Source organism: Euprymna scolopes, chromosome 28 (genome assembly GCF_053919585.1).
Source record: "Euprymna scolopes isolate OS-2025 chromosome 28, ASM5391958v1, whole genome shotgun sequence".
In the NCBI taxonomy this organism is placed as follows: domain Eukaryota; kingdom Metazoa; phylum Mollusca; class Cephalopoda; order Sepiida; family Sepiolidae; genus Euprymna; species Euprymna scolopes.
Genome location: NC_136509.1, coordinates 13369207 through 13394451, shown reverse-complemented (window position 1 = coordinate 13394451; position 25245 = coordinate 13369207). Strand labels below are relative to the sequence as shown.

The 25245-nt window shown below is 32.5% G+C and overlaps 1 protein-coding gene and 1 pseudogene across 5 annotated transcripts in view; both read right to left on the bottom strand.

The window, feature by feature from the left end:
- The window catches only part of LOC145249474 (protein FAM13A-like), a 388341-nt gene that overhangs the window by 210044 nt on the left and 153052 nt on the right, over positions 1-25245 (bottom strand). The window contains exon 1 of one of the 5 annotated variants that reach the window (XM_080111055.1): positions 19354-19491. The exons of the other annotated variants lie outside the window; for them this stretch is intronic. The gene's annotated coding sequence lies outside the window, so the exon portion shown is untranslated. Of the gene's footprint in view, positions 1-19353; positions 19492-25245 lie in introns of those variants that run through there. 5 annotated transcript variants of the gene reach the window in all.
- LOC145249776 (5S ribosomal RNA) lies at positions 5329-5447 on the bottom strand (annotated as a pseudogene).

Below are 25245 nucleotides of genomic sequence, written 5' to 3'. Positions count from 1 at the left end.
ACTTGAGATGAGGTATACGAATAGGATTAGGAATGATTCATTAGAATTAGAGTATGAAAAATAGATAAAAGCGAAAATAAAAATGGAAGCTGACTAATAGGCACTGCATTTGTTTTTTTATTAGGATGAGGAGAAGGGTGAGGGGGATCAAGATCACATTACATAATCTCACATGAACACTAATGACTCAAAATATATACCACTCATTTCAATATTTTTATTCACTTCTTTGGAATTAAAGTGAATTAGATAAAATGTTTTACAAATATTTTGCTATATCCTAAAATCATTACAGAATTTGCAAAAATGCAAAACATCTGTAGAGATATGCAAATTAAATAATCAATATAGTTGTGGCATTAAGATTATTCATATATAATATATCATATCAGAAATCCATTTGCATGACTACTGACTTCAACTCAACTGTAAAATAAGAACGCACTTGACAACAGTATATTTTCAAAACATTTAATTTGTCTTACATTCTAACTCAACACAACATTTTTTTTTAATTAAGCTATATTTTTTTTTTGCAAGATTATTTCATTTCATGCTAATGAATAACATTCAATGAATAATTTTTATTAGACATTTTATTTGACTCTTTCCAAAGTTAGAAAAACCAATAACCAATCTAGTTAAGATTTTCATTAAATGTTAGTCTTAAAGATAGACTTAGTTCAGATGACTTATCTGGACAGTAAAGGAAGGCTTGTGCAAAAGAGTAGACTTTGATGGTATGGCCACGCTGAAAGAATTTTTCTTTTTACTTACCTTCACCCCCAAACAAGGCATATGCTTCTTGGACGTAAGGGGCTACTAATTGTGATGATGCCTATAAAAGATTAAGATGTTGTTTACATTGCATTTGAACTTCTGCAAATCAGTACAGTTTGGGAAACAGGTAGCAGGAAGAGAATTCCAAAGCCCAGCTGTTCTAGGGAAAAAGCTATTTGAGTAGAAGACTTTCTGACATTTAGAGACCTCAACAGTGAAGGGGTGTGATTTTGTTGACAAGTGGGTTTGTCAGGGATATGTACGTCGAGGGAGCACAAGTGCTATGAGTTCATCAGAACACATTCCATTAAAACACTTGTAAAACAGGCACAGGGACACAACATTGCAGCTATGGGACAGGGGTTGGAGCCTAGTTGACAGAGTGGGACCTATTAGATTGGAGACCCTTTTTTTTGGATCTTCCCCAAGAAGGAGAGACTAGTGGTAGATACAACAGCCCAGATGTGGCAACAATGCTCCATACATGGGTGAATGGTGGCCTTATAGAGGTACAGGATACTCTCGGGTATGAGCAGTTTTCTAGCATGATAGAGGGAGCCCATAGTCCATGCAGCAGCCTTTGCAATGTCCTCAACATATTTATATTTCCTGTGAATGTTAAGCCAAGGAGTTTGAAGGAAGAATTCTCAGGTAGGGAGTTATTTGTCATGATTATCGGTGGTTGGAGAGGCTTCTTGTAATTGTTAAAAGAGAGCAGCTTAGTTTTACTCGCATTAAATGCCATCATCCATTTATGTCCCCATCCGACTACGGTCTGGACATCATTTTCTAAGGATTCAGCCATTGTCTTGGATTTGTGTACATCCGTTCTTTCCTCATGCATGTTATAGAGCATTGTATCATCAGCAAATATATCCATCTCAGACTCAATATTATCGGGGAGGTCATCGATGAATATCAGGAATACTAGTGATCCAAGGATCAACCCCCGAGGCACTCTCGCATTAATGTTATGCTGCTTGGATGAACGTCCATCAATGACAACCTGAATAGTCCTATTATCTAAGGATCTAATTATATCTAATATTTGTCCAGTTATACCATATGATTTGATTTTCATTAGCAGCCCTTCATGCCAGACTTTGTCAAAGGCCTTGGATATATCGAGGGCTACAGCCCAGGCTTCATCTGGCTCATTCAGTGCAGGAGATATGTGTTCAGAGATAACTGTTAAAATATCTGCAGTAGAACAACATTTCCTAAATTTGTCAAAAAGAAGATTAGCTTCCACAAGGTGGTGAATTAGTGCTTGATTGATTAGCGTCTCAAAGATTTTAGCAAAGAGAGGGACGCGACTTATAGGGTGGTTATTGAGAGGGTTGGTCCTTTCACCAGAATTCTTGTACACTGGTACTACAGAGGCCATCTTCCAGCTATTAGAGAAGTAGGATTCAGCAAGTCATTTGTTGTAGAGTTTGGAAAGTATGGAGGCTAGCTCTGCTGAGCATTTCTTAATTAGTATAGCAGGGATGTACCTTGGAGGTGTCTAAGTTTTTTATGACATCGTGGACATGAGAAGAGGTGATACGTTAACTACATAAATTTGCAACATCATGGTATGACTATTGCCGTGGCCCAATAGGTTAGAGTGTTTACTGAGAAATATTAGTACTTGTGTCCATGTTCATCTTATGACAGACGTTTCATTTTTTATTTTTAGCCTATGTTTGAAAACGTCTATTTCGGTAAGCTTTTGCATTTAAACAGGGTTAAAAGATTTTTAAAAAATATTTTTGTTTTGTACTTTGTATGATTTACTCGGCTCAAAACAAATAATCAGAGGGAATTTTTTTTATCAGTAGTTGAATTAGCTGAGGGTTAATCACAAATATATATTTTTATTAATCATAACCGCTTAAAACTTGCCCCTATTCAGAATTTGTAGAAGTGGGCCAACATCAGTGGATTTTTGTTTTTTCAAACAGATATAAATCATTGCACAGTAAAAATAATTAAAAAAAAAACAAATCATTTAGCAAGTGTAGTCAAACTCAACTTTATTTTCTTTTTTATATGTATAGCCCGGGGCAATGCCGGATAGCCCTGCTAGTCCAAAATAAAGGTTAACGAACACACAAAGTAAGAAATGCGTGTAAGATACACGTTAGATTGTTGAAGTGTGTTATTCAGCTGAGCATGAATATTCTGCAGCTGCAAAACATATGACATTAAAAGAAACGAAGACCAGAAACCAAAAACAACAATTCCTTAGACCTAATGTGGGTAGATGTAGATTATAACTGCCCTTCAACAAAAAGAAAACATTTGCACAAAGTTATTGGCAATGTTTTCTCATTCAGGCAAGAAAATCAGTTTTATTTTTTCGTCTGCAGATTTTCTGGTTCATGGAATCTTTTGCTTTGTATGTTAACCTGTGCAACCACGATACTTGCGTTCTTTTTAGTGCTATGAACAACAAAAACATTAGAATTGCGAAATATAGCAAATGTGATCTCAACCAAAAATAAAATATTACATTGAAAGATTTTTTTTTTTAATTCTAAATAAACAGATAAGAAAAACAGATGTCATGACTTTAGAAGATTAAATTCGGATAGTATAGGGAGATATGTGCAAAAGAGTAGACTTTGATGGTATGGTCACGTTAAGACATGTAAATTGTGAAAAAAGTGCAAACTGGTAGTGGGGGTACCAAAAGTAGAAATGAAATATATATTAGTGATGAGACGATGCCAATATTTTTCCCAATTACAATACAATTACCGATTTCATACTAAATTCTCGATTCCGATTCTTTATAATTCAAATATTTAACTATAAAGTTGCCCCCCGCCTGATTACCATAAAAACACATGTTAAATGTGCATAAATATTTTTTAAATGTAAAAACTAGGCACCGCCAAAAATGGCCGCAAAATCAAGTTGTTGTTGTTTTTTAAAACGAAATTACATTTATTAAAATCCATTATTTCTGAGTAACTTTTTTTTTTCCAGAAAGATAAAACCCTGAATTTTATCATATAGAAAACAGAATAATATAAAACTTTTTCTACTATTTTTAATTAAATTTTAAATGTTAAATTTTCCCAAAAAGTTAACAATTGACATTTTTTGTCTTGCACAAAAAACGTACATAAATATTAAAAATAAAAAGGTTTTTGAAATAATTAATTAATTTATTGTCTAAGATTTAGGATGATTTTCTAAGAGAATATGCAAAAATATTATAATATAAGTACCTAAATTTCAAATAATTCCACTTATTCATATAGGTAACCAGATATTTCGCGTAAATCTAGAGTCTATATCGACACTATTTACGTTTGCGGTTTATAAGAAGAAAACTATGGAAGACCAAACAGGCCAAAAAAAACTTATTTTTCAGTGACGAAAATTTCAATGTATTATCAAGCTGAGGCTGGCCAGTACCAGATGGGTGACCATTTGTATGAGTTTGGTTTTTAATGTGTATGTGTGTGGGGGCCAGGCTCCCCAAAATAGGGGGGGGGGGGGCAATTTAAAGCAGAATAAAAAAAAATTATTTCAGCGCGTTTGGTTCACCGTAGTCGAAAGGCGGCAAACGTTTTCAAACGGGATCGAAAAAAATGATGCTATTTTTAACACAAAGGGCACAATATTTATCGATTTTTTTTTTGTATCGATTATTCAAAGCATGCCCTGTTTAATAATGGTCATGCATTATTCGGCTCGCTAAAAAAAAATTGTTAATTTATTTATCAAAAATTTTAAAATGGCTTTTTTCGTATAAATATTAAAAAATTTTTTTTTTTGTTTTGCTTAACTTAAATTAATTATTTTACTTAACATATTCACCGAATTTCACACTTCAAAACTCAAAAGCGGGATAATTAAACACAATCGAAGTTCTGATATTCAGACGTCAAAATAAAGTATGCAAACAATTTTTTTTTTTTTTTTTTTAATCTATAATTCTGTCCCTTACAACAACACAATATCTTGTGTTCAGTTTCAGATGATTATTTTAAGCATATTTGTTCCCACTTCAAAACAAGGGGGGGTTTTGTAAGCAAAAAAATATATATATATAAATATCGTTTATGAAAAATAAGTACACTGTTATAAAGTTCACTCTTCTCCTAATAATCGCTGAAAATTTCGTATTGATCGGATAATTACCTGATTTTTGGTAGATTTTTAAAAAGACGGTCCGTCAAAAAGTACTGACCTGCCCCCCCAGTTTTGGCGGTGCCTAGTAAAAACCCACTTATGGAGGGAGGGGGGGGGCTATAGATTTTAGTTTTACTTGTAATTCAAAATCAATAAATAAAGATTTTGTTTTAAACAAGAGTAAATAAATAGATGATTAAGAAATCAATTTTGGCATCATAAAATGTGTGTGTGTGTGTGTGTGTGTGTGTAGTCAGCACCAACCCTATTCAGGGTTTAACCAGATTCCTCCGAAGGAGGAAGTTTAATGGGAGTATGAAATTCACAAGCGGCCCCCAGTCGCATGTATATCCCCGTTAGGGGAGACGACGACGTTAGGTTTTTGCAACTTTTTGCAGGGAGGTGTCGACGTCCTCCTACATACAACACCTGGACTTCCCAAATTGGTCACCCATTTTTGTAATGACCAAGCTCAATCTTGCTTAACTTCGGTGATCTGATGGGAACCGGTGTGTCAACATGATTATGCCATATATCATAAAATGGGCACAAATTTATCCAATACCGATACTCCCAATTTTTCTGATTCTCGATAAATTGTCCCAACACTAGTGTGTGTATGTGTGTGAGATTAGAAATAAATGAATAAGACGAGAGTGATGCTTGGAAATGCCATTACGAAAAATTGTTGACTATCGAGTCTCCAGGAAACCAAGGAAAAAGTTGCTGAATCAGTATCTAGTCCAGTTATAAGAATTTAAAAAGAAATAGTACGAGAAGCTGTAGGATGAAGAAAGGTAAGGTATTGTTGCAGAAATGTTGAAGTCTGCAGGTGAAGCAGGTATTGAGATGATCACAGACTTAAGAAATCTATGTTACCTTGTCTGTCTGTTAGTCTTTGTGAGAAACGGTCTCTACCAAACTTGTCTGTCAATTTTTGGTTTCTAGACTTGAAACTTGATATATAGGGGATTTGGACCAGTGGAACAAATTCAATTTAGTTCTTAGTTGATAAAAATCGCTGCTAAGGGCTCAAAATTGAAAAAAAAAAACTTGCGAACTTGGCACACATAAGTCGACTAAACATTATTTCTACGTATGCGTCAATATACATCTATATCTTTAACAAGTTTTTATATGCGCATGAACTTAGATCAGATGGTAACGAATAAGTCTGAAGGGCTACATGTTTTGGTTTTAATTCTAGCTGATAACACAGAAGTCATTTCTTTTTTAAACTTTTGAAATTACTACTATATATTGGGTACAATATAAGAATCAACAGTGAATTGGCTCTATAATATTAAATATGAAATCTGCATAAATAAAAATATATTTAAGCGTATTTTACAACCAGGCAATGACAGGCGCCCTGCAAGTTAGATCATAAAATGTTATCCAAAAGAAAGTACAATTGTGAACAGTTATAAGTGTAAAGAGAAAACATTTCATAGAGATAATTACAGAGGCTTAAAGTTGAGTGATTAGGTCTTGGAAATGATTGAGAAACTAATTGAGCAGCAAATAAGTCAGATAAGCATAGATGGTTTTATGGCCGAGCAAAGCATCATTGGTGCTAAATCTATCCCTTAATAAATGCAAGAGAAATTTATTAGGAAAAAGAATAAACTGTGTGTGTGTGTGTGTGTGTGTGTGTGTGTGTGTGTGTGTGTGTGTGTGTGTGTGTGTGTGTGTGTGTGTGTGTGTGTGTGTGTGAATCTGAAGACAGTGGCAAGAGAGATTGTCTGGTGGGTTTTGCATAAATTAGGGACAGATGAGTAGTTGCTGAACGTTGTTAAGACAATATGCAGAAATGCTCAAAATTGTGTTGGAATTAACAGCAGATTTAGTGACAGATTTAATGTGAAAGTAGGATTACATTAGGATTCTGTATTGAGTTTATTGCTTTTCATTTGTGTTTTAGAAACGTTGTTCAAGGAGTTTCAATGACTTAGTAATCTGTCTGTGAAACAATGGAAGACCTACTTGTTAAAGATTTGGAGAAATGCTACGAAAATTAAAGATCTGAGAATGAATGTTATCAAGACCAAAGCGTTGATCAATGTTTGTAGTGTTGGAAAGCCCATAAAAAGAGAAAAGTGCGACTGTTCAATTTATTAGAAAAGGAGATAAATAAATTTAATATTAAAGTAGTCTTAGAAACATTGTTCAAGGAGTTTCATACAGGTTGTCTGGAAGAGATGCTGTATGCTAATGATTTAATACTTGCCTATGAAACAATAGATAACTTATTTTTAAATAAAAGACTTGAAGAAATATTATGAAAAATAAAGAGAGTGAATGTTATCAAGATCAAAGTGATGGTCAGTGGTTGCAGTGGTGAAAAACACGCATAAAGAGGAAAGAAATTCAAATTTTTTTTATGGTACTTGTATGCATTGAGTACCAGAGTGAAATTACTGATAAGTTGAGAGTTTATGAGCAAGAAGTGCAAGACATTGGAAATGGATAAGTATTCAGATTTGCAGAAAGTATATTTAGATGGCAGAGCTATTGAGGTTGTCAGGAAGTTTTAATATATATATATATATATATATATATATATATATATAAATAAAAGGGGCTTTGTATGTGTGTGAGTTCATTCGCTATGGACTCACAAACCACTGAGCTGATTTTTTTATAATGTACTTTATGCTTCAGAGTGTTCTTAGATAAGTTTTGTATCGGAATGCTGAAAATTGATAATCAAAAAAAATTCCATTAAGGAAGGAACAGTCTGATTTTGACCAAAGTTAACAACCTTATACAGACTAACATCACAAGTGCATTTGAGAAGTTTTTATCACCATGCAAGCAGAAGGGCCCAGCATATAAAATCAACAGTAGGTTCTTAATAAAAACAGAGGCGCATTCAAAATGAATGTCCGTTTTAGGCACAACCGAACCTTGATACTTGACTTCTGCATTTTAAACTTTCATTCAAGCCTTACATAAAAATGATTTCATAAAATCAACAGTATTTACTCTATAGTGCGATGTAGACTACAATGTGTTGTGGACTAAGTCACTGCAGAGAGACGTGAACTTCCTCCCAATGCACTGTAGTCGGTCCCTGACTTGAGTAGGTAATCAATTGATTTGATTGACGAATGGTCGATTTCAATGACAAAAGTATTGGAAGTGTTGAAAGTTTGTTAATCCTCATTCAATCCCTGGCAATGTTGAGTTTCCCTGTTAGTATGTATACCCCACTAGATGTCTGGATGAATACAAATGTTTAAATAAAGAACTGATCACTTATGGACATCAAAAAAATAGATATTGTCATTTAAAAAAAAAAAGAAAAGAAAAAAAAAGAAAAGAAAAAGAAAACCTGGCAGTAAACATTTAATAAAGCATGGATTATTTACCAAATAATTTCCCAATTTTATTGACAATTTCAAGACTAAGAATTTTTTATTACCAATTTCCATATTACATTGTCGTCATTTTCTATCCATCGGCTTTTACAACAATTTTACGTATAAACTTGAAAATGACTTTAATACATCTATTTTTAAAACAGATAGAAAAAAAAAACAAAAAAAACTATAACCATCTCTAACAAACTTATAACCTCTTATTTTAAAACCGTTTCCATTTACCGTTTTGTAGATCCAATAGCATTTTCTCGATGCATGGAATACATAATACAAAATTTTTTATACCCTAAAACATTTTTAACAAGATTATCTAATATTGATTTAGAAGTGTGGGTAGAATTGCAAACTTCTTAGTTGGCATTCTGTCATGGAATAAATGTTTGCACAGATCAGGGAGGAGGGGGGGGGCAAATTATGTTATATTCTAAAACTAGATCTTTCTCCTAGAGAGATATAGAAATTTTCCACAAATCTATACTTTATATATCTCTGTTTATCTGCCTTAGCTGTCTGTATCTGCACATCCGACTTTTTCTCAAAAGCTACTGAGCCAATATGGATAAAATTTTGTGTATACTTTTGCTATGATAATTGCAGTGAACTATGTATTATGGTATCCGTTTAATGTACAGGTAGGAACTAGTATTTAATGCAAAAACGAGCACAAATTTAAGCATATTCAACCGTCAGTTTGGCATAAGCACTAATTCTCAGTCAACGTGATATAACTTTTGCCAGTTTTTAACGTGCTAAAAAAAGTCTAGTCTATATAATAATATGCTTAGGCAATTCATATTCATTTATATGTTATCACCTTTCAGACTGGCTAAAAAATCTAGTTTACATGATATTTATAGCATTTGGATTTTTAAAAGTTATGATTTAACCTTTTTTCGAGGGCGGGGGGTAAAAAAATTAACTTTATAAAAGCGATTATTATTTTCAGGTTTTGTCGTCTTGCCTCATGCTGAAATTAAATATTTTGTGAATTACTTCCAAATTTTCCTCTATTGCCATTTCGCTTGTGTCAGCTGCACATATCAGGTCATCATCAACTGATCCCCTCCATATCTTAAGTGGCCTACCATGTGTAACAGAGCGGAGATGCACATATAGAAGCAGAAGCAACAGCAATCATATGCAAAGGAAAGAAAAAGATTAAAAAAAAAGAAAACTGGACGAGTAGGAGAGATAGACGTGTTACACAGGCGGCTCAAAAGCAACAGGAAAAGTGCGTGGATTCCATGAACAAAGCTCCTTTCTTAGAAGTGCACACCTGTGGAACTCTCTTCCATTTGCCTGTTTCCTACCTGACTACAACTTGGATGTCTTCAAGTCCAACATAAACAAATTTCTGATGAACTGCCCCCTTAAGACACTTTATCAAATCTCCAATACTAACGATTACTACGATACTAATCCCATTGATTACTGTACACACAATAACCCTGGTCCCTGAATGGCTTCTGGGTCTTGATAAGTGGTGACCTCCATGTAAAAGAAAAAAAAAAAAAACTATCCAGTCATGGCTGACAGAACAAGAGCATGCTACCCTCGTGAAGTAAATATAGGGTTCCGTTCAAAATTCCATCCAAATTCCTGAGTTCGACAGAATACATCTGAAGAAGGTCAGAGGTTACATTAACCAAAATGTGAAAATGACACTGAAGACGAGAACAGTAGTCTGATGAATCCAAATACAAATTTATTTATATAAATTAAATTTAAATTTATAAAAGGCAATGTAATGCAGAGGTATAACAGATAGACACGAACTGAAGCAAATTAAAATATAATGGTTGAATAAGCAACAGATTCACCTTTTATTAATACATATATCTACAATTATAAAAATGCAACTTTGTCATTGTAGACAATGACTCACTGTGAAAATTCTACTGTGGGTAAGTTGATAACATTTTTTTTTGCTTTGTTTTTTTTTTGCATGACGTGGTCTGTAGGTTCAAACTCCCTGCATGCAAATTTCTTAATTTTATATTCATTAACTGCAAAATTTTTTATAAAACTTGAAAATTTACGGATGGGGGGTTATGACGTGGTCTGCAGGCTCAAACATTGCATGTAAATTTCTTAATGTTTTTTTTTTCATTAACTGGAAAGAAATTTATATAATGATAAATACAAAATCTGCATTAATCAAAATATTATATTTAAGCATATTTTACGATCAGGCAATGCCAGACGCCTTGCTCGTGTGTGTATATATATAATACATGTATTATGTTCTTAGTTGCGTCAGTATGGTTCGATGGAGGATTTGTATAGTAATGTTTTGTCAGAAATATGTTTGACTTGCAAAAATGTATATTATGGCAATGCCACAGAAATTGCAAATTAATTTATTTGCTTTAAATCTATTACATTATTTAAAGTTAATATAGAAATTGTGTTGATACTCAATATTTTTTATTTTTAATATTTTATCTTATTTTTTCTTGTAAGTTATAACTAATTCTCATTTGTTAAAGTTTTTAATTCATTTTCTGCGATCTTATTAAAACGGATGAGGTTTTAATTCAATTATTAATTAATTTAACCTCTTATAAATATTTCTGATAAAAACAAATCATTAAACACCGGAATGTGATTTAAGACTATCAAATATGATCACCACAACATGGAGATCAATGGCCTGAGGAGATCTGTGATTGAAATTCAATTGCATTTGTGTAGCCATTCACCATATTTTTTTTTTTTTTGCATTTGAAATGGAACCATTTATTAGAAAAGATGCAGGGAGAGGCATAAAAAATGGTTGATTGAAATTAAAATGAGCACAGCCTCTGAAGAATGAAGCCATTAAGAAGTGAATGTGGTGTATTTTCCTTCTTTAATTCAAGATGACGGCTAACAAGAGAAAGAGTAAATAAACCAACCTTTCGCCTCCCGTAAGAAAACGAAAGATTTCTACTTTAATAAATGTCAAATTGCTGCCAGAAGAAGAACTCTTAACACAATTGGACAAATTGGGTTCGGTGGAGTGTGACAACAATGAAAAATCCGAGGAGAAATTTTATGACTGATTTCTTTTTTTTGTTTTTGTACATTTTTCTTTTAGGTTGTCTGCTTTCCAGGTTCATCATGGAGTTAGAGGGATATAAACAGTGATGAAAGTAATATTACATTGTGCGTGTGTGTTATTTTTATAAATAAACCATTTAAAACTCCGGCAGCCATTAGAAGATTTATTGAAGCTAAAGAGCAAATATGTAGCCATTTTTGTTTTTCATCTTTCTATCATGATTGCAGAACTTACAATGTAATTCAACCTTGTTACATTGTATATAGAAACCACAATGTTTATCCAGTTTGATCTGAACAAAACGGTTTACTTTCTTTAAAATAAACACAAAAAAAAAAAAAAAAAAAAAAAAAAATTTATGGAACAAGTTGCCAGATCCAAAATGTTACTCTAAATCTAATATATAAAATTATTTGGTCATTATTAGTAATCTGATAAATCAATATTTGATTCTAACTAGCCAATTTTTCTTTTTTGGCCAGATTTCTTTTTTTTTTCTTTAAACCACAATACAAAATGCATTTCACTTTCAAATAGTTTTATTCCAGCTAACATGCAGCCATTTTTCTCTAATCAGATTCATTGCTTATGTTCTTGAAAAAAAAACCCCAAAAAACCCTATTTTATATGACAGTTAAATGATGAAACAAAATTGAAACTTAAGATTCCCATGCAAACGTCAGGCAAAGGTAATTTGTGATAAAATGTTTTTCCAATTATATTTCACTCTGTGTATACCAATCCATTTTGTTTAGAAGCTAAATGTATACAAAATATAACAGAGCATATATAAAAGAATAACAGTATAATTACATTTCAAGATCCAAATATTTATTTATATATATATATATATATATATATATATATATATATATATATAAAATAATAATATAATAAACTCCGCGGATTAAGGACTATCCATTTATTAAGGGTTTCCTTTTCAGATTCATGTTTTTAACTCTTTTTCAAAGTGTTTTTTTTTTACATGTTTTATTAACTATTTGCTCTTATATATATTTTTTTAAAGTTTGTTTTTGAAATAGGATATTTTTATGAACACATAAATCGTAAAATTGCCTACCCACTAATGAAACAGCTGTAATGGAAAAATCCATAAAATAAACAAAGATTATAAAAAGAAAACGTGAGTCTTTGAATTTTCAACAAAATTTTACACATATATATATATATATGATTTTATGATTATAGGCTCGTTTTTTATATTATTATTCATCCTCAACAAGGTAGTTTGTTACAAAGACGTAAGGGGCTCCTGTGAATTAAGGACCATATCTACAGGGACATTATTAAGTTAGAAGTTGTGCAGAGAGATGTTTGTTCATATTACATTTAAATTTCTGCATGTTAATAGTCAGGAAAACAGGTAGAACAAATTGCATAGACAGTATCGAGACCTTTCAGGATTTTTAAAAGTTTTGAACCTGGCGGTAATAGTCATCTGTATTAAAAGAAAGGAACATTTTTTTTAAAAAAATGAAACATTTTAGTGTTCACGTGGAAATAAGATTGTGCAATTTTTCTAGAGTTTTTTTTTTTTTTTACCAAGATTCCTATGAAAACATTTTCTTTATCACCTTCCACGCACATTTAAAAAAATGAGATTACCTGATCAGCAAAGATCAAATGCAAAAATAATTTTTTTTTAAATCTTATGTAACCGAGTCAAAAATTGATATACATGTCAAAATTAATTGTTCTCAAATTTAATAAACTCTCAGATAGAATTCTCCCATCAATGTTAGCATCATTATTTTGAATGAATCAGATGATTATAGTTGGCATTTCTTTCCTCAATAACTTTCTAGAAAGATATTGGGCACTTACAATAGGGATCACACAAAAACTGGCAACGCCCATATAAGTGAAAGTACTTGTGCGGAACAAACTGGATTCAAACTTGTTACACCGTCATTTATTTAGACTTAAGTGAGGCTTGTTTTATTTATTCACAAAATATTTAGAAGACAATTATTTTTTTACAAAAGATTTCAGAAAAATTTTCTTTTTTTATATATAAAAAAATTATTTTTTATATATAAAAAAATTATTTTTTATATATAAAAAAATTATTTTTTATATATAAAAAAATTATTTTTTATATATAAAAAAATTATTTTTTATATATAAAAAAATTATTTTTTAAAGATTTAGATAAATAAATTACTCAACTGCCTGGGTTTATCAATGACGTGTCACACAGGGAACTATCAAGAGTTAGCTTGGCTCTACAAGCGTAACAGTGCATATGAACGTGTGGGAAAGTATCAGCAGCAGCAAAGGATAGCTAGCTTGTGAAAAGATTAACAGCAGCAGTAGCCAAAAAACGTGCATATGCAAATTAGGAAGTGTGCGTGCTAAGAGAAAGGAAAAAACAGAAACGTGCACCACATTCCCGTGGCAGAAAAAGAAATCTGAGGTCAAAGAAAATGGACGCGTAAACGCAAGGATGAGCTGGCTGTGCCCTGCATGTGGTCAGAAGAGAAACGCATGCTAGGCTAAAATGAACAAGTGGCAGCAAGAGACTTTTTTAGTGATACCGAAAAATGTTTTGTAAAAACAAAAAAAAAAAAAAAAAAAAGGAAAAAAACATGCCAACTCGGAATTTTATTTATTTATTTCCAGTTTTATTTTTATGAATTACTAAAAGTAAAGTTTTATTGTTATGAATTACTAAAGTAAAGTGTAATGGCCACATTACACAAGTGCCTTATCATAAACATTATTCGAGAGTACACTTCGAGCTTGTTCTGGGCCTGCCAAACCAGCAGGACATCTGATGAAACTTCCTGGTAGAGTGGACGTATCTACAAAGGCTTTCTTTTTGCAATTAAAACAGATTACTTAGAACTAGCAGGCTGCCCAGTGTTGTCCAGTCGTAAAATACAAATAAATACATTTTAATTAATGCAGGATTCTCATTTATTATAAACAGAAATACTGTAGGAATTAAATGTAACGTTAAATTCCTTTAAAAAAAAAAAATAAATAAAAAAAAAAAAATAATAATAAAAACGAAAAGAAACTGAAACACGTGCATGCCAGTAATTATGTTTTTTCTAAACAGTTCACTTCTTGTAAGTAAAAAAAAAAAAAAAAAAATACTCAAACTGAGATCGAAACCAAAACCTAAAAGAGGAGTCAAATATGATAACCATCAGACCAGCATGACATGATCTTTAACATAAGGAAGTTGTTGTGTTTCACGACCATGCATGCGCAGTCATGAAACAGTTGAAAAAAACGGGTAAAAGTCCTATGACCTCCACATACTAATTTGTCAATTTTTACCCCTTGGTTAAATAGTTTTCCACATGTCTGAATACTCTATATACCAAATTTAATATCTGTAGATCAACTGTTTATTGAATATATAGATTGAGAAGTGTCCTCACACACACATTCTCACTTTGATAGATATATCTAGATAAGACAGCAACAAAGTAAAAGTTTACATGAACTTTTAACTTTTGTTTAAAATTGAACATTTAAATTTAAATGTAATAACCTTATTTTGTCAAATTTGCTGTATGTATTGAATACTTTTGAAGATCTCCACTTCACAAAAAAAATTAAAATATTTAAGTTTTAATGGTTAGAAAAACCAGATGAGTGTGAAATTGTTTTTTTTTTTAATAAATATTGCTATTTATTAAAAATAGCATTGAAATTATTATTTTTTTTTTGCAAATTTTTAAATAATAAAATATTCATCTTCAGGAAATTGAATAATTTTTTTTTTTTTTTTTTGGGGGGGGGTCTTTTCTTCCTCTTATGTCATGGTGGTGGTGGTGGTGATTTATTTGTTTGTTTAATCAGCATATCAACCTTCTTTTAATGCTGTATATAAAATTTAAATTTTTTTAGATGCTTTCAGAGTTGATTTTTGATGGGCATATTCAAGTAATGTTTTCATAAGTTTGTTATTTGTATCACACTCATATTTTATAGTAAAGATTTGCTCTTTTTAGGAAGTTTAGAATGGTTTTAGGGTTTCCTTTTTCAAAGTGTTCTTTTATGCTTGTGGTCTCAAAGTAGTGTTGGCGAATTCGTGTGAGTTCATACCAGTCAAGTAAAAAGTGTTTCACCGTATAAGGTCCATGACATGGTAAACATTTGAGAGGTTCTTCACTTTTTAATATGAAGGAGTGAGTTATGTATGTGTGTCCTATCCGGATACATAAGACGATTTCTTTACATGATTTTCTGGGATTTAGTAAGTTTTTTTTTTTTAAATAGGTGTAATTTGGAAAAGTTTCTTGTTTTAGCAATTGTTCCCCGTTTTCTTGCCATTTCTTTGGAACAAAATTGTTTATTAAAAAGGTTTGTAGTCCGTGTATGGGATCTTTATGTCACTAATTTGGAGTTCTAGGGAATTTTTGGTCGCCATATCAGCTTTTTCATTTCCACGGAAATGATAAAAACTAGGAATTTAACAGAAGAAAGTTTTGTGTTGTATGATAGACTTGATCCTTTGTAACAGGTTGATTAGTAGGGGATTGTTTAATTTTTTTTTTTTTTTTTTTATGATTCTAGTACTGATAATGATTTTACAAATATTATGAATTTCTTGGAGTTTTGGTTGGTGATGATATCTAGAGCTCAGTTTATGGTTGTAATTTCTGCTCTATAGATAGGAGTTATTTGGTAAGCTTTTCTGCTGAATAGGGTTTTCTGAAATAGTGGCACATCCCACTTTGTTTTAATCTTTGGAACAATTCGTGTAAATGTGTGTCCAACTTGGGTAAGAATCCAGAATGTTCTTTAGTTTTTCTCTATAGTCTGAGGGCTGAGTATTGGATTTAATATATCTTGCTGGGTCTAGTATGACTTTAGGTTGATGGGAGTTCTGTGAAATTTTCCTCATGAATACGGATTTGATCTATTGTCTGTCTAAAGGGTTTAATTGCATTTTTTCTTTTTTCTTTTCTTTTTTTGAATAGATGTGTGTAGTTGGGATTGAAAGTGCATTGATAGGCAGAGGTTTTGGAGTCTGATTTGAGTTTTAGATAATATTGTAAGCCTAGTTTATCATGCCTCAATTTTAGTGGAGGTTTATAGGCTTCAGCATATAATTTTTCTGTCTGGGAGGTTTCGAACGCCCCAAGGAAAGTCTTAATCCTGTGTAATGGATGGGATCCAGAGTTTTAAGATAACCTTTTCTGGTTAAACCATTTATTAAGCTTCCATAGTCTAGTTTGGTTCTTATCAGAGTTCTATGTAATTTTAGAAGTGATGAGAAGTCTGATCCCAACTCGGTATTTGCTATAACCCTTAATAGTTGTAGAGTTTTGAAACATTTTTATTTTAAATATTTAAAGTGAGGAATGAAGGAGAGTTTTTTTTTAATCAAAAATAAGTCCCAGAAATTTATGTTGGTCAGCTATTTCGATTTTTGTTCCTTTTAGGTTGAGAATAGGATCATTGCGCATTTTCTTATGATTACAGAAATGGACACCTTTAGTTTTGGTTGTTGAAAACTTAAAGCCATTTTCTGTGGTCCATTGAGTTAGTTTGTTTATGCACATCTGTAGTTGGTGTTCTGAGGTATTAATATTTTTTTTATCTATGGCAGATTACAAGGTAGTCCACATATAAGGAGCCATTTATCTCATTGTTTAGACAATTTACAATATTATTGATTCTTATCTTAAAGAATGTGACTGATAAGATAAATGCTCGTGAGACTTCTTCCTGTATTTTTGTGTCTGATAGGGTTGGTCCTATTCTTACTTTAAAAATTCTATCAGATAGAAAATGTTTCATCAGGATGGGTAGTCTGCCCTTTAATCCAAGATTGCATTGGTCTTTTATTATACCCTGTCGCCATTTTGTATCGTAAGCCTTTTCTAAATCAAAAAAGATAGTTATTGCATGTTCTTTTTTAATGAAAGCTTCTTTGATAAAGGTTTCCAATTGGATTATGTTGTCCATTGTTCCTCTTTTGCTTCTAAAACTACTTTGTATGTTGGCAATTGAGCCGTTGGTTTCAAGACACAAGTTCAGTCATTTATTATTCTTTTTAATGTTTTGCAGAGACAACTTGTCAACACAAATGGTCTGAAATTTTGTGGATCTGAATTGTCTTTCTCTGGATTAGGGATGGGGATCACGATAGCATGTTTCCAGCTATTCGGTAGTTTTCCCTTGAACCATATTTTGTTGAGCGTGTTTAAAAGATGTGTTATTGGTTTGGGAGGAAGTTGTTTCAGAAACTCTGAATGTATCTCATCCACACCAGTAGCTGCTTTACGTTGGTGAATTGCTTTTTGGCATTCGTCATTAAGTATGTCACAATCACGTTGACACACCGGTTCTTGCCAGATCACCGAAGTTAAGCAACGTTGAGCCTGGCCAGTACCAGATGGGTGACCATTTGGGAAGGCTAAGTGCTGGGAAGGCTGGGTGTGAGGCCAGCACCCGCACCCTGTAAAAAGAACTCCTTGTTACAAAAACATCTACAAAAGTTGTAGATGGCCTATGCCCCTCCAGGGGCTTCAAGGGCTATGGATGGATGGATTCGTCATTAAACCAGGGTTTTAGTTGTTTGTTAGTTCTGCTACTTTTAGGTATACATTCATGTGCAATGGCTAGTAATGTTTTAGAGAAGTATTCTACAGATTTATTTGGGTTTTCCTCTTCAGAGTTTTTGTTGGCATTTTTTTTTTTCTCTTTCCAATTTGCTTTTTTATTTTTTTTTTATTTTCCATTGGGGAAGATGTTTTTTTTTTTTTTTTTTTTTTTTTTTTCCAGATTTGTTAAAACCACTGGGAAATGGTCACTACCACATGCATCTTCTAAAGCCTTCCAGTTATAGTCCATGAAGATAGTGGGGTCACACAGTGTAGTCTAATGCCCTACTGACAGGGCCTCCATGGTGGTGGAAAATCCTGGCAGGACTTGAGATGTTTGGGGTTAAGTCAAAATAATGTTCTATATGTCTGATTACAGTTTTTGCCGTCTGTTGTAATAAAAAGGAATTCACTTTTTGAAACACTCGATAATAATTTCAGATTTAATAGTTAGAAAGACCAGACGAGTGTGAAATTGTTTTTAATAAATATTGCTATTTACTAAAAATAAAATTGAATTTTTCTTTCACATTTTCGAATAATAAAATTTAATCTTCAGGAAATTTGACAGTTGTTTTTTTTTGTTTTTTTCTTTTTCTTCCTCTTATGTACCATGGTGGTGCTAAGTCCTGGCATGACTTGAAATGTTTGGAGTTAAGTCAAAATGATGTTTATGTCTAATTTCAGTTTTTACTGTGTCAAGCGTGTGTAATAAAAAAGAAATTCACTGTTTGAAACATTCAATAATAATTTAAGATTTAAATATATTTGAAAAGTTTAGGAAACCATGTAATGAGGTATAACATTTTACTACCCCCCCTACTGAAGAGCGGGGGGGGGGGGGGTATCGAGGAGAAAAATTGTACATTTGATCTCGTTGATTGTTGTATCAGAGTCAGAACCGGTGCAATATTTGCAGTAGTTGCAAATACTGCACAGAAAGTATTGAAATTTGTGAAAGCATTATTTTGAAAGGTAAAACTTTAAAGTTTAGAAAAACCAAATAATGATGTATAATTTTTTTAATTAAATGAAAAAAAAAAATATATATATATATATATATATATGTATGTGTATATATATATATATATATATATATATATATATATACACACACACTATTACTTTGTTTTCTAAAAAATTTTTTAATTTTAAATAATTTCAAAAAATGCAACTAACTCCTAAATACCTTAAAATGTTAGTTTTATTTATTTAAAAAAAAAATTCAGCTGATCCATAGTATTTTTGTGGTAAAGTAAAAAAGATAATCAACTGTGAAATTTCCACAAATGTTAAATCAAAAAACTACCATGAAAACAAATTTTTTTTTTTTTATAGTGTAAAGTACATAGAACATACAATAAAACTCGAGATTTATGAATTAAAATTTTTTTTTGTACTTAAAGAAAAAATTAATTCATACCTTTATTTTATTGTAAACTTTGGATCTCGCTTGTTACCATGCACATTAAATGACCTCACAAAATGCAAATAATAAGAGTAGTAGTAAGAGGAGGCGATAATGGATGTAAATAAATATTACAAATACTAACCCAAGGGGTCACAGGTTTTCTATATACTAATAGAACTCTATGGACATTGTTATCGTGTTTTTTTATGCATAATGGATGACATCACAAAAGGAAAACACCATACACTGAAACAGATTTTTTATGATGTCATAAATACTGAAATAACTAAAGGACAATGTCATCCATTAAAAAGAAAAAAAAAGAGAACATAGATGACACGTGACTCTTTGAAAGGTTGGGAGGGCCTTACTAACACTTTGTTTGTTTTTTGGACGTTTTCTCTCCACCCCACGCCAATGAAATTTTGTTTCATTAAAAACGGTTTTATAAATTTTTTTTTTTTTTTTTTTTACACACACACACACACACACACACACACACACACACACGTGTATGTGTGTATTAATCTATAATACAAATGTCACCAGTCTGTTTAAATGTATGTATGTATGTCTGCCCAAAACTTTTAACAGGGACGACGGATTTTCACAAGATCGGTATGATTCTAAAGCATGGCCCTTCGAATGACGAATATCGAAAAATTAGCCAAAAGCAATAATTCCTTCACCCTCAACTGGCCAGTTTTCTATAGAAAGGGCTGACATTTTTTGTGAGTCATTCAACCCTCGCGCCACGACGTCGCAACTGCGGTGGGCACATCGATTAGACATCTTTTTTTTTCAACTCTTTTTACTCTGGCGCGTTACGGGTTCGAGCCTACTTACTACTCTTATTTTTTTATTTTTATTTTTTTGCTCAACCAACACCCTTACACACACCTCCACTTTCTTTTCCGCCTTCACGCCACAGGTTCGAGCTTGCCTGCCTATGACAATTCTTTTTTTTTTTTTTTGCTCAACACACACCTCCAGGCAATGCCAGGCACCCAGGCTAGTTATATATATATTATATATATTAAAAACAAAAAAAAATCGACTTGATTTGGGAATCTTAAATGGGACACCCTTGGTATGAATGTGGTATTATGGTGACAGAGCTCTAGCTAGGATTAGCCTAGTCAACAAAGGTACAGTGACAAGGATGACCATCTTTTGATTAGCTTTGTGCCTAATTTCGTTTTGTCAACATTTTGTTTTGTAAACATTTTGTTCCCAGAATAAGATATATATAAATAAAAGTTAAGAAATTATATATTTGTTTTAATCAAAATCGCTTCAGACAAGGCATGAAGCCACTTGTTATAAGGTACTAAAAATAAATTTTAAAAATACCACTTCAAGGTCAAAAATTAACCAATGATAATTAGATAGAATAGATTCCGACCATGGAAAAAAGAAAAAAAAAAGCAATTCTTTCCCCTTTCTCGGAAACATGAGCTCATGGAATGTGAGGACTAAAGGACAAAACAAGGGAAGCGATAGTTAATATCTAACAAATACAGACCCAACTGTGGTCCATCTTTCTAAACTGTTTTCCTTATTTATGTTACTTTACTTTTAGCAAGAAGATTTGTGTTAACCTCATTCTCTTCCATTAAAGTGTTTCCAAATTTATCCCTTCCTCAAAGCTCATTCTGTTTAACCATTTTGAATGTCATTAATATTCAGTTATGTTGTTGTCGTTGGTGGTGGCGGCGGCGGTAATACACATCATAATCTCGCATTCCTTCCTTCCTCTATCTCTCACTTGTTTATATCTTAAATGCTCCAGTTGCAAAAGGCAGGAAGAAAGCAAGCAAAGGGAAGAAGATTAAAAACAAAACAAGGTATTCCCCCCCCCCTTTTTTTTTTACTAGAAAATAAGAAAAAGAGAAACCTTTTTAAAAGAGGAGGAAGGGGTAATCTCTTGAGAAAGAATGGGAGGAGTAATGCATCAATAAGCAGCAACGTTTTCTGATTGGCCATTTATTAAGTCAGTCAAAGATGCTTTGACCTGCAAGCAAGAAAGAAAAAAAAAAAAATGGAAAACCTCGACGATGGGGGGGGGGGTCATTTTATTGCAATCTAATCTTTAAATAAACAATGATCAGAAAATGTCTTCCTGGATTCCACTAATGATACCACTTTATCATATTAATAATATTGATAATTATTATTATTATGATGATGATGATAATTAGTAGTAGTAGAATTATAATGATTAGTAATATTAATAATTATTAATAATATTACTAATACTTAATAATGATAATTGTTAGTAATATTAATATATAGATAATTATTAATAACATTAATAATTATTATTAGTAGTAATAATAATAATAATTAGTAGTAGTAATATTATTAATATATAGATGATAATAGCAGCAGCTAAACAATGGGAAGAAACACTGAGAAAATAACAAAAATATCAAATTGAACTTTATATTAGTGAAAATGGAGTCAACAACTTTTGTGAGAATTTGATTTTTCAAACTCCCTCTCTCACCTTTGAGGCAGTTGATTTGTTGTTTGATTTTATGGCATGTCAATCACCACCAAATCATGAAACCGTGCATTTATTATGCATACAACATGTTTGTTCAATTATCTGTTTTGTATGTGTGCATTGTGTTTAAAAAAGAAAAAGTCTGGATTTTATTCAACTATAGATAGGATCCTGACAGGCATTCTCTGGGTGAGAGTGGACCTGGGAGTAGTACCAACTAAAGGATGACTCCACACCTCCCAAGGGTCCCAAATTGGAGCTTCACAGCTGGAGAAGGGTTTTTTTCATATCCTGGATGGTTGGGGGTAGAGAAAGCTGGGGAAGGGGATAAGGTTAGGTAAAGGGGATAAGGTTAGGTAAAGGGGGATAAGGTTAGGTAAAGGGGGATCAGGTTAGGTAAGGGGGATCAGGTTAGGTAAAGGGGATCAGGTTAGGAAAAGGGGATCAGGTTAGGAAAAGGGGATCAGGTTAGGAAAAGGGGAGAGATTAAGGAAAAAATAGAAAGGTTTGGGAAAGAGTAACTTTGGGTTGATGTAGGGAATGAATATCTTGTCCAAGAGTATAAGAGACATGCCTAGGACATTTGAGGTAAGGCATTTTTGTTCTTACTTAATCTCCCTGTTATTATTAAGTTAAGAGAATCGTACAGATCTATTTTTACCTTCTATATATTACTAGATTCCATACATGTCTTGTGACACAACATCAAGTTTGAAAGTGTTAAGGTGGCGGAGAAGGTTATAGCAACAAGATTTTTTTCCATTTCAAACAAAGGATTTTAATGTCTCTTGTGTTTCTTCTTTGTTCAGATATTCCAGTATCATGAATTATTTATGTTTTCTTAAAGAGAACAAAAGGCCAACAAAAGATGGTGGAGAAAGACAGAGGAGAAATAAATAAAGAATTGATTGACAGAAAGGAAAGAGAAGCCATACTGGATGAAACGAAATGGTCAGAAGAGGAAAACACAAAGATATGGAGAAAGTGGGAATGGAGGAAAGGGAGGGGGTCTTTAGAATAATTATGTCGTCATCGACTTGCTTAGTCTTGTTATTTTTCCTTTTTTTTTTTTAAATCATGTTAAATGAAACGAAAATCTAAAATGTTTATCAACTCCAAGATAACAATTATCCCCAAAAGAGCAGATATAAAATAAATAAATAAATAAATAAAATCTTACACATTGCATATCTGCAACTATACAACCACATTTTACGTTCTGGTGAACGATCAAACTTTCTTTTGTTACGAAAAGTTGTAATCTAATATATAAAGAAAAGTCAGTTTGATTCAATTATAGACATAAATCGATATTTGCTTGTGACTAGTAATTTCTTCCTTTTATTCTTGCAGTATATTATTTATTTATTATTTTTATTCTTTTACAAAGGAGTCACCACTTTTTACAAAAAGGTCACTCGAGGATAAGGGTCAAGTGTACATAATGTGACAATACCGTGGTAATCGTTAGTAATGGAAATTCAGTAAATTGGATTACTTAAGGGAACTACTCATCAAGAACTTGTCCACATTGGACTTGAGAATGATCATATTGTAGTCAATTGGAAAGCAGGGAAACAGAAGAGTTCCACAGGCGTGCAGTTCTAAGAAAGAAACTTTGTTCATGGAATCTACGTTTAGCTTTAGGCACAGATAGAGGGTGGGAGAAATTATTGATAGTGGTTTTCAGCTAGACGAGTGTTTCATGAAGGTTTAGCGAGGAGAGATCATAGATTGGAGCTCAGACGAGCACTTGCCATAAAAATAAAACAGACAGACTCACAACATCTGTGGGAAACGAGTTGCAGGGAAGAGAAAACAGCATTCCCCACTAGACTACAAAGTCTATTTTGAAATGCCAAGGTAGGATAAGCTGCTTCTAGCAACTCCTGCCCAGATGTGGCAACAGTACTCCATCCTTGGATGTACTTGGGTCTTACGCAGGTAGAGAATTGCATCAGCAGTGAGATATCTACTGGAGCAGTAGAACGATCCAGCAACCTTGGCAACGGAATTAATGCGCATGTTCCATTTCAGATCAGAAGTAAAGGTCAGACCTAGAAGCTTGTCAAAACATGGAACCTCCCCAAGATGAGAGCCATTCATTTCAATTGATGCCAGGCAGGTATCAGAGCATTGATAATGTAAAGATAGAAGCTTGGTGTTAGATGCGTTAAAAGTAGGAGAGAGAATCAGAGAGAATTTGGTCATTTACAACCTTTGAAGCATTGCCATAGATAGTAGTGTCATCAGCATAAATGTTTATGAATGATCTTAGGATGTGATTTGGGAGATCATTGATCTAGATCAGGAAGAAAGTTGGGCTCAAGATGAACCTCTGAGGGACTCCAACATTAACACTGAGCTTCTGATTTCTGCCCATCAACCACTACTCTTATGGACCTATCAAAGAGAAAGGATTTAATTGAAAAGACATTTCCAGCTATACCATAGCTGGAGATATTATGCCACACCCTATCAAAAGCTTTTGATACGTCAAGAGCAGTTGCCCTAGAAAGGAAGCCTCCGTTGAGAGATTCACTAATCGTATGAGATATAACTGTTAGCAAATCTGCTGTAGATCTAGTAGAACAGAAACCATATTGCATGTCCCTAAGTTATTTTTGCACTAAAACAATGTTATTTGCTTCAGTTTCTTTCTAAAAATACCGATTCCGGCTAGGAAGATTGTTACGCTGGTTACATTTTCAAATAATGACTAAAAAAAAAAAAAAAAAAAAAAAAAAAAAAAAAAAAAAATCAAAATATTTACCTCCCTTTTAATTTGAAAATTGAGTTATCTCCCTTGCATAAGAATTTTTCCCTCCAAATTAAAAAAAATATATATGACCACTTAGTTTTGTTTTTCTTTGCTATAAAGAGATTTATATTTTTGTTTTAATTTAAAAAAATTTTAACTAAAATTGCAAAAAATCTTGAGCAACACTGGACAAGTATAACTAGGAATATGTAACCTTTTCCATCTCTCCATATCTTGTGAATGCTAGCCCAGTCTAATATTTTATTAACAGTGATATTGAATTTACATTCAATATAGATTCAATTGTTGTATTACTTGGATTATAGCATGTTCTCGCTCTGTCAGCCATGACCAGAGAAGTCAATTATGCAAATTGTATTCTTACTATCACCACACTAAGGATTGAACCGCAACCTAACTTATAATTCTATATCTATATTTTATGCCTAGGGCCTCATTAATTGTGCTAAACCAACAGTGATAAACTGAGAGAGTGTTCAGAAGAGATGGAGAAAAAATCTATCACTTGATTTTACTAAGACTATTGGGAGGTGAAAATAGTCGAGTGATTAACAACACGGACTGATTAGGAAAATATCAGGGAAACCAATGCCAACAATACACTCTTTGGATT